Source organism: Alligator sinensis, unplaced genomic scaffold (assembly GCF_000455745.1).
Source record: "Alligator sinensis unplaced genomic scaffold, ASM45574v1 scaffold338_1, whole genome shotgun sequence".
Classification (NCBI taxonomy): domain Eukaryota; kingdom Metazoa; phylum Chordata; order Crocodylia; family Alligatoridae; genus Alligator; species Alligator sinensis.
In genome coordinates this window covers 730,316-740,376 of record NW_005842719.1, presented here as the reverse complement: position 1 = coordinate 740,376, position 10,061 = coordinate 730,316, and the positions used below count along the sequence as shown (strand labels likewise).

The following is a 10,061-nucleotide window of genomic DNA, read 5'->3' as shown; positions in this document are numbered from 1 at the left end:
GCCTGGGCGTGGGTGAGCAGCCTGGGCCATGGCGTGTGCAGCTGGTCCTGCTGCCCGTAAGCACATAGCTGGGGTGGGACAGCATGGTAGCCAGACTCCATTTTCTGGCATCCCTGGCAATGGCAGCTCCTTTTGGCTGCCGTCACTGCCGGATCCGGCCCTGCTTCCTGGGCACCCTGGCCTGTCCTCCCTGCACCCACCACTGGGGGCAGGACCTGTGCGGGCAGGGAGCTTGGCCAGGCAGCTGGGATGGGGCCATGGGTTGGCAGGGAGCAGTGTCCAGGAGTGAGATGAGCGGGTGGGGCAGTGACAGCTCCCTGCATGCCCCTGTGATGAGCATGGGTTCTGTGGGCAGGGTCGTGTGGCAAGTGGATCACTGCTCTGTACCAGCACTAGCCCCAAACTGTTACTGTCCCAAGATCCCAGCCTCAGGCCTGGACACAGATCCCTGCCCACCAGTGGCCCCATTCCATCTGCCTGGCCACAAGCCCTGTTTGCATGGGTCCTGGTTCATCTCCATGGAGACCCCAGGATAATGGGGTGATGACGGCACACTGGGGCCAGGGAAGGGCAGAGCTGCAATCTGCTCTGCACACACCCCTGGCCACAGAACTGGGGCTCTGCCCTGGCCCTGGCCCCTGTGTGCTGTCACCATCCTGTGATTCTGGGGTCTCCATGGAGACTGGCCAGGACCCGTGCGGGCAGGGGGTGCAGCCAGGCCGAAGGGATGGGGCCACGGGTGGTCAGGGAGCAGTTTTGAGGGCCGGGACTTTGGCGAGGTGACAGCGCGGGGCTGGGGCACAGCCACGATCCGCTGCCTGCATGCCCCTGCCCATAGAACTAGCACCTGCTGCAGGGGCATGCAGGCAGTGGATCGCAGATGTGCCCTGGGCCCCAGGCCTGTGCTGTTACTGCCCCATGACCCTGCCCTGCAACACTGGCCTTACCTGCACATCCCACACCTGCTCTCTCATGGCCCCGTCCCCCGTACAGTTTTGGTGAGTTGTTCGGGGGAGGGGGGGAAAAGAGCGGGTGCTGACTCAGCGCATGAGCGCTCAGCAAAACTCCCTATGTGGCTTGTGGGCCCAAGTAATTGCCCACCCTTGCTCTAACCCCTGGTCTTGTCCCGTTCTTGTGAAAGGCAGGAATTTGCATTTGGCACACATTTGGGAAAATTTTACCAATCCCCAGTTTAGTGCTTTGGATCTTTGTGGCAAAAAGTCTGACCAGGAACATTATCCCAGTCAGAGCAAGTTTGCAGAAAGAAACCATGGCTCCTTAAGGGCAAAAGGCAACAATGTTTTTTAGATCCTTGTTCAGCTCTTCAGTAAATTAAAGGTATATGAAACCCAACATCAAGTGGCTGTCTAATTACATGCATTAGCACTGTATGCGGTGGGCACCTATGAAATACAAAAAGTAAAAAACAAATAGAAAATAAAAGGCTTGATTTAATTTAATTTTATTAACTCTCATTGCAGTCATCAGGTGCTAGATAGAGGGAGGGAGTGCAATTTGTACTCATGATTAGCTTATCATTCAAAAGATGCAGCCCCCCCAAAACTGATATCCCAGCCCGTGCCTCTCTCCTTTTCTCCCAGACCACCGAGGATGCACTGCAAAGCCTTGCTCAGGGCTTGCACATCCCAGCTTTAGATGCTGTGTTTTTATGCAGAAAATTTCACATCCGGGAAATGAAAGGCAAGCAAAGAGTGGAATGCGAAAGGGAGAGGGTTTTTTTTTTCCTCCTTTCCGTTAATGCTGGCCGGAGTAAGTAAAACCCCCCTTGATTGGAGGATGCGATGGAAAATCTTTGTTGCCCTCTACAAGCCCCTGGAAAGTTGAAGCTGTAGTTACCCCAGGTGGCAGCACTGGAGGCCTAGAGCGCAGCGAGCAGCAGAGCCAAAGGCGACATAAGCTGCAAAGCTGGAGGCTCGAGGAGCTGGCAGAGAGGGAAAAGAGGGGCGGTTGTACGGCCCGGCACAGCCAATCCTAGGAGCGATCACATCAATGCAAATAGGAGCACAATGGAGCTAGCAATAAGTGCGCTGCAGCCAAGCTTGAAACGGGCTTTGCTTGGCTGACAGGCCTGCCTTCCAATGGCAGGCGGTCGGGGGCTGTGGGGGCCCAGTGGCGGCGCAGCTGGGGCGGGCCGCGATCGGGCTAGGCTGTCTTTGCGGGTGTCGGGGCTAAACTTCACCAAATAATAGCTGTTTGTGTTTTGGCTGCCGCAGGAGCCATCTTAGGTAAGTTCTGCTCTGAACTTTTGCTTTGCCTGCCTTGCCCGGCCGGGCGGCCCGAGGCGCTGGCGGCGGCTGCTGCCGGGCCCGTGGGCCGTGCTATGAATGAACTCTGCGGCCGCGGGCGCAGCCGGGCGGCCCGGCCTGCGGGGCAGCGGCTCTTGGCGCGCGGTGCCCTTGTGCGAAGAGCTGCAGGGTGGCGCGTGGGCTCCGCCTACGGGGGCCGATGCCTGGGGCCCGGTGGCCCGGGTCCCCGGGGCGGGAGCGCGGCGGGGCGGGCTGCTCTGCCCTCTCGACAGTGGCTTGAGGTAGCAGATGGAACGATGGCGCCCAGAGAAGTTCCAGCCTCGTGGGTAGGGTGTCACGCTAGGAGGCTGGGGCACCCGCGAGGCAACTGCTCCTCCCCTGGGTCCGGTCCCACTCGCTGCGGGTTTCCCTTGCCTGGAGGCCCGCAAACTGGTACAGATACCTGCCTCGACATGGATTCGGAGCACTAGTGAGTCATATGCAGTCATGCAGCCATGACCAAGTTTGGTGCAATTTGGGGCTGGAGGTTTGTGCTGATGGAGAGTTGAAAAAATAAAGGTAGCCCCTTTCTGATCTTCCTCTATCATTTGCTATCTTAAGCTGCAGGTTTGCCCCTTCTTTCTGAAATGCTGGGGGCTCAGAAGTTATTGCTTATATGTGGATTGTGATGTACCTACAATTTTTAAAGGGAGGACTATACTACTCTTGAAATTTACAGGACAAAAGCATCCTGTCTACTTTGCTTACCAGTCTGACTCTTAGCTTGCGTAGTGCAATATGAAATCAGTATGATCCAGCTGGTTTTATGGTCACTCCAAAGTGAATCATTTTTTAGCATGACAGAGTCACTCTAGACCAGGGGTAGGCAACCCATGGCACAGGTGCCAGAGCATGTCATGCAAAGGCATTTTGCTTATCATGCGCACCTTTGGTAGGTAAGGGGCCAGGGCTGCGCCGCCACAACAAGGCTCCCCACTGTCAGCCCCTGGCAAGCCAACATCTTACAAGTTGAGGTTGTGAGTATTTTTGGCACTCTGCTCAAAAACATTGCCAGCCCCTGCTCTAGACTCAGGCTTATCATATAGGGCTGGATGACATTATATGGAACAATCCAAGCCTCCAAATCTAGGACCAATGATGCCATTTGCCAGTAATCCATGAAGTAAGTGTGCTACAGTTTAATATGGAACCAGTTGAATCCACTTGTGTAGTACTGTGCAGACTACTGCTTGGGACTCTATTGTGGGAGCTAAGATTACTAAAATGGAATTTAGGATGTTCACTGACTAGTGAGTGTTTAGTAGCCCAGCATACTACCAGAAGGTGAGAGCTACTCCAAATATGAGGCCACAAATATCCTCTGACAGGTTTATTTAGCTGCACTTTCAGATAAGGTCTGGGCTCATCAAAAAAGTACAGATTTTTTTTTCATGTGAGACTTTTATTTTTTTAATTTTATATTTTTGGTGCAATGTTAGTTAAAGTTATGGTGTTTAAAGTATATTAAGAATGAGCTCTTTAAACTTTTATGTTTAAGTGAGAAACCCATTCATACAAAGGCAGGGACTTTCTGTTTACCTGGCCTTATAGCAAGCAAGGGCCACTTCAACTCTGATTCAAATAATAATGTTGTAGAAGAGCAGTTAGTTATTATAAGTAACTGGGTACTTGTTTCCATCACTAGAATCTGTTTTGCCTGTCTTGCTGCATACAAAGCAGACACGGATTTATTGTGACATTGCAGCCATGTCACAACAGAATAGACATCACAGTTGCATTAATCGCATCTCATTCATGCTTCAGTCACTTCACACTTATGGTACACAGCCTTAATCCTTATCATTTGGTGATTGCTTTGTTGAATTCCCCATGTCCTTACTAGTGACTTTTATTGGTAATTTGAATAGGTGTCTTAGTGCAGATTAGTAAGATTCTTGGGGTGAACATTGAAAAGTCAAAGAGACATGCAAGCAAACTATAAAGAGATGAAGAGAAATCATCAGTTAATGTTATTGGCTAGTGAGAACATTGTTCTTACAACAGCTAATATTTTCTCTATTTAGTCACTTTCCTGACAATTACACTAAACTTGCAGTAAAATCAGGAACTGGGGTGGTGGATTAGACTAGCTTTATATCAGTGTGTAGAAGGCTGTCTTTGCTGGGTCAGCTGCTGGCTTTTGATATGGTAGATTCTTTTACTAACTTCTTTATGGAAAGTGATTTTTAACTTGCAGTTCAACAATGAGTTGAGGCTACTGGTTAGGATTTCTACACTGAATATGCCCCTGTTTAGGGAGCATGGCAGATGCTTTCAGAGGCCACAAATGAGGGAAACAACTGATAGTGTTGAGAGTGGTAAACATGCCAACTTATCTTGTGCCTGTGTCTTAAAGGCTTCTCCAAGCATGCTGTCTGGTTACTATCCCATTACATCATGTTAACCAGAGTCTTCTTTAGGCTAGACCCAGGAGCATCTGCCTTTCTTCCCGCCCCTGCTCCCTCCCTTCCGCTATGTACAGGTTTCCCTCCTTTTATTAGGGTTCTGTATGTGCAAATTTGCTCTTATGTAGTGACCCTTTTTATACCCAAAATTTGTTAAATGCAAAGTAAATTCAGTCTTATGTGATCGGTATAGTGGAAACCCACAGTCAGCTGCTTTGTGTAGTGCATTGTGGGAGTGATGTGCACCAAAATATAGTCTCTTGTGTGGATCTATGCTCCTCACTCATTGTCTGTGACATATGTTTCTGTAGTTGCCATCCCCTTTATGGTAACATTGACCACCACCCTGTGCTTGTGTGTACTGCCTGCTGTTGATGAGTACCAAAATTGTCTTGTAAAAGTGGTAGAAGTGGGTCTGGGGGAAAGTACAGTCGAGGTCTTGGAACATATCTTTAGTTGTTACATTGTGAAGTGGGTTCCCTTTATGCAAATTCGAGTTATGCGCCATTTTCCAGGAACTCATGTACAGCATAAAGCAAGGGAAACCTGTATTTACTTTATTCAAATGGGAACCCTGCCATATTGCTTTTGAAAAAGGAATTAAGGTTGGGCTGATTGGTAACATCATTTACGCTATTGCCCAAGGAGTATGCCATGTCCCTCAGTCAGAAAATTGGTTATTTGCTTTGAGGAGCTGCTGTTTTCTAGACAGGCAAGCTTCATTTGGAATTGCTGTGCCTGGGTCCCCTGTCCACGTGCTTTGAGGAGAAATAATTAGTCTTCCTTTGCTGAAGTTTAATACTTTCTACCCTTTTGTTTTGGGAAGCTAAAGTGTTTTTCATTTTCTTCTGAGTTAAATGCCAGAGATGTGGGTTTTCCGTAACATTTCCTATGCTCTAAATAGAGCGTGGTCTGATTTAGCATGCTTATTTGACTTACATTTAGTAAACAAAACAAAAAAGTACCCTGTGTTAATTTTATATCCATAAGTATTTAACCTGAAATATTTGATTAGGAAAAAAATTAAATACAGCACACTTAATGTGGTGTTATAGTCAAACAAATTCAAAGCTTATGTGGAAAGAAATTATTTTTATTGGAATACTTGTAAAAATGTAAAGACAATACACAATAGCATGTACTTCCCTTATATTTTTGTTTAAATTTAAGGGAAAAAAGAGGGCACTGAAAACTGTTGACACACTAATTTTAGCACACCCAAAGAACTGTGCATGATGTGCTGTGGTTGTCCACTCATCTACTTCAGCAGAGTTTAACTCTTTTCCACTGAGGTCATTGTGGCACCTGCAGTTTCACTGTCACTATCTGTAGAATCACTTGCATTAATTAGTTCCATTTCAGAATCAGATTGAGGCAAATCTGATTAAGAGCTGCTTGAACCACCTTCTCTTTCGCTAAAGGATGGTTTTACCAATGAGTCTATGGGTAAGAGCAACTTATCACGCTGTCGTCTTCACTAATTTTGCTTCTGACTAATTCTCCAGAAGCAACAGATTTTAAGAAATAGAAACAAGCTTAGCAGTGCGTTCATTTGTTAATCTATTCGGCTTTTTTTTGTCTTGATTGAGCTGAAAGCCTTCCAGATCCGTTCACAAGAAGTTGCTGTTGGTGGAAGGCTTTGGATCCTTAGATTAATCAAGGACAACAGTCTGGTGTTACAGTATCCCTTCCACCATGTGAGAGGAGACATATTCTCTGCTGCCTGCCAAATGCTGTCTTTGCTCCAAAGTTTTTCTTTTGCGCGGTACTTGGCAGTGTCTGTCATCCCAGCTATTTTGCCTATGCTGGGGACATTCTTAGTTACTTCCATAATTGTATTGAGAGTAGAAGATAATTCATCTTCTGATAAATGTTGTCTTCTGTGTTGAGGATCCAAAAGGTTTGCTGCCAGATGAACTGGATGAGAGCAAAATTCAGATCTCTTAGTAATACACATTTGTTTTACTACTACTTCTTCCTTTTTGGATAGAGGTGAAGAAGGCAAAAGCTCAATTAGATTTTCGTTCAATTATCAGAATATCTCTGGAATAGGCTCTCAAGTTTCTGAAACTGGTAGTAGCAAATTGAATGCTCCTTGAACTTGAACCCAGAACACATCGTTGTCGAGCATCTGTTTCTGAATGTTCACGGGAATAATCTGGGATACTGTGTTGTCTATTGAAGCGCACTGCAAACAGTTCTTTGTGCGCAGCAGACTATGTAAACACTCTGTAGCCAAGCCCCATCTAGTTTCTCCTCGCAATAAGTGCACTTTCCTTCTCCTGCTTTCTCTTTCTGTAATTTCTTCAAAGTCTGATTAGCAACATGATGCTTGTTGAATACCTTCACAATTGCTTTGCAGTTTGCCAATATTGTCTTCCTTTGCCAGAAGATTCAACCCATGAGCAAGACAACCAAATACTATTAAATGAGGATACTTTGCCTTTAATATTTGCCATTCACTTTTCATGTTACTCACATTATCAGTACAAGGGCTTGTACCCTGGAGGGGCCTGCACTTTCAATCTCTTCACTCAGTAATTTGGCTATTCACCTGTATAAGATTTGGTAGCATTTGCTTTCAGGAGTATTGGTTCAGGTGTTGCTGACATAATGTTCAATGAAGGATTTCCTTGTATGGTAAAAGCTGTGTTATCTGGCACTTTACCATCTGCAGTGCTCTATTAACCAGCATCTGTCATTGCCGCGAGTTGTCCCACTTTTTCTTCATGGACCATGGCCTGGGGCAAAGCAGCCTGCATGGGGCCCCGCTCCCTGTTCCCTCGCACACTGATGCCAGGGACTGAAAGCCCTGTTGCACCGGACGTGGTGGGAGGGGTGGCAGCCTGAACAGGCAAAGATCCCTCCAACCCACTGGGCTGGAGATAAGTATAACTCTCAGATAACTGGCATATTTGATTAACTGGCACCCCCTATTCTCCATAGATGCCAGATAACAGAGCTTTTACTGTATATCAGTCCATCCATCTGACATCAGAGTCAGTGATTCTGCTTGACCAATCCTTTGATAGAGAGTATGACAGAGTTCAAACAATGGTTAAGAGAGAATGTGATAAGCGATAACGTGACAGTAACTTATATGATAGGCGAATTAGTTTCTAATGTTCCTTCCAGTATTGATTTTTCTGTTATGGAAAGAGGTGTATCACTTGCAAATATAACTTGAGCTGATGTCTCATCTGCTTTTTCTTGATCTTCTTTTGACATTTTGTCCACAAAGCTTGATTAAAAAAAGCTTGACTGTCTTGAATTCATGGTGGATCGCGTATCTGGTGACAGCGATCTTGAAAGCAGGGATCCCGCTGCTTCTTCTCCCAGACCTGGCAGCTCAGCATTTTCATTTTCCAGTTTTTGCAAATCTGCTATTTCATTTGAGCTACCAAGTTGCTGCAACAAAAGGGGGAAAATATTTTTATTTTAGCCTATTCTAGTCTGGCCTCATCCATCAGAAGGAGAAGCAGAAGTGGCAGGGAGCGTGCTTCCCCCCTCCCTGCCAGAAAGAACACTGCTACTCAACTTGCTGCTCAGTTGTCCTGAGACTGCAAAGTCAAAGGGAAGTACAGTCTGGCCTCTGTCATCGGACAGAGGACTAAGCTCGTTCTTCTGGGTTGAAATAGTTAACTATTACGTAATTTAAAAAAAATTGTTAAGCCTAAGCCACTTTGGGTGCTTACTGCAAGTGGAAAGCAGGATACAAATATTTTAAATAAATAAATAATCCAGAGTTGCATCAGCAGGTTTTAAAATTAGAATGTTTTAAAACAATATAGATGCTGGTCTACTGTGTGTTGTTTAACATATTAATTTGATTACTTGCATGGGATTCCTGAAGTAGACTTTTCTCAGATGCTGTTGTTCTGCCACTTAGGCATATTAGCTTTCTGTATATGGCTTGTAGTTGTTCAGGACTGTTTCTACATGTTATTAAATGTTTTTCATTCTTGTTGCGTTGTTAGCATACTTCTGCCCACAATATTTGCATCTACCAACTTTCTTCCTTCCTTCAGTGGCTTGAACTTCATTATAATGATGCCACACATGAGTTTTTTGTTTTTTTTTTTATCTGATTAGGCATTATTATGACTACTTCAAACCAAAAAATCCAACAGATCATGTGCAAACGCTTCCAGCTTCCCTAGTTCAAGAAAAGAAATGAGACCCTGCTCTGTGTGTTTGCTGAATTGAAAGTGAAACAAAAATTTATCACAGTTTTAGTTTTGGTTTTGCTTTCACTTGCAGTCTGAGATGAAATAAGAATTTTAGCTTTGATTTTGATTTGACCTCACAGCTAATTAGGTGAATTCATAACTTGATTTTTGGTTTGGATTATTATGTGAGTGTATTTACCCTCCTGTGTACAAATCAATAAAACATATATGTACTTTCTCACACACTTGTTAGGGATAATCACCTGAAAAACATGAATTACAACTTAGAAAACCCGGATCCCTGCTTATGAGGTCTCATTCTATAAATGGGAGAACTAAAACAATATGTTGATGGCTTAGAGGGAGTTTTTTATTAGGTAAGGTTAGAGGGTTGTATTTACCAGAGATGTGGGGTGGAAAATTTTCCAGTGCTTTATTTTTCTGTGGGAAATTTTCCATTTCTAAAAATTCATTAGTAACAATGAATGGATGCCAATACAATACTAGGCAAGCTTGGCAGTTTCAGTTTCCCAGAGAAAAATGAAGAAAACCACAGCTTCTCTGTTTTTATCAGAGAAAACGCAGATTTCCCTTTTTAGTAGAGAAATCCATAGATTCTCCACTTTTGTGAAGAGCTCTTGCAGGCTGGAACAAGCCTGCAAGAGCTGATTGTAGAAAGGGTGGGAAATCCCAAGCCCTACCCAGAGAGGGAAGGAGAGGGGGAAGGGTGGGGCCTGAGCCTCTGAGTCAGCCAAGGCTCCCTGATGATGGGGGGAGCGCGCCTTACCCTGGGCCTCTGTCCCCGCCCAGCCTCCCCTCCCCCCTGGCAGGTGGCGGCAGAGATGATGGATGACCCCCAGCTTCCTGCAGGTCATGAAAATGGAGCAGATGAGTGGAGGGGGGTCAGGCCATCGCCAATGGCCATGCCCCCCCGTCCCTGGGCCCTGCAGGTGACGGTGACGGAGTGGATGGGGTGGCAGGACTGGGGCCAGTGAACGGAGGGGGGCGCGGCCTTGCCCAGCCCCAGAGCAGTGTGGGGGAGGAGGGGTGGCAAGAGTGAGAGCGGGCCTCTGTCCCTGGCCGCCCCTCCCCCTGCCCGTCATACTTGATGGACAGTTGGCTAGTTTAATAATAGGGGCGCACCAATTGAGTTTTTAGGGGCCATACCCCCCCAGCGGTTC

The 10,061-nt window shown here is 46.2% G+C and overlaps 1 protein-coding gene across 1 annotated transcript in view; it reads left to right on the top strand.

The window, feature by feature from the left end:
• The first annotated feature begins 1,991 nt into the window (after positions 1-1,991).
• The window catches only part of CHD6 (chromodomain helicase DNA binding protein 6), a 251,204-nt gene continuing 243,134 nt past the window's right edge, over positions 1,992-10,061 (top strand). The window contains 1 exon segment of the mRNA XM_025216269.1: positions 1,992-2,246. The gene's annotated coding sequence lies outside the window, so the exon portion shown is untranslated.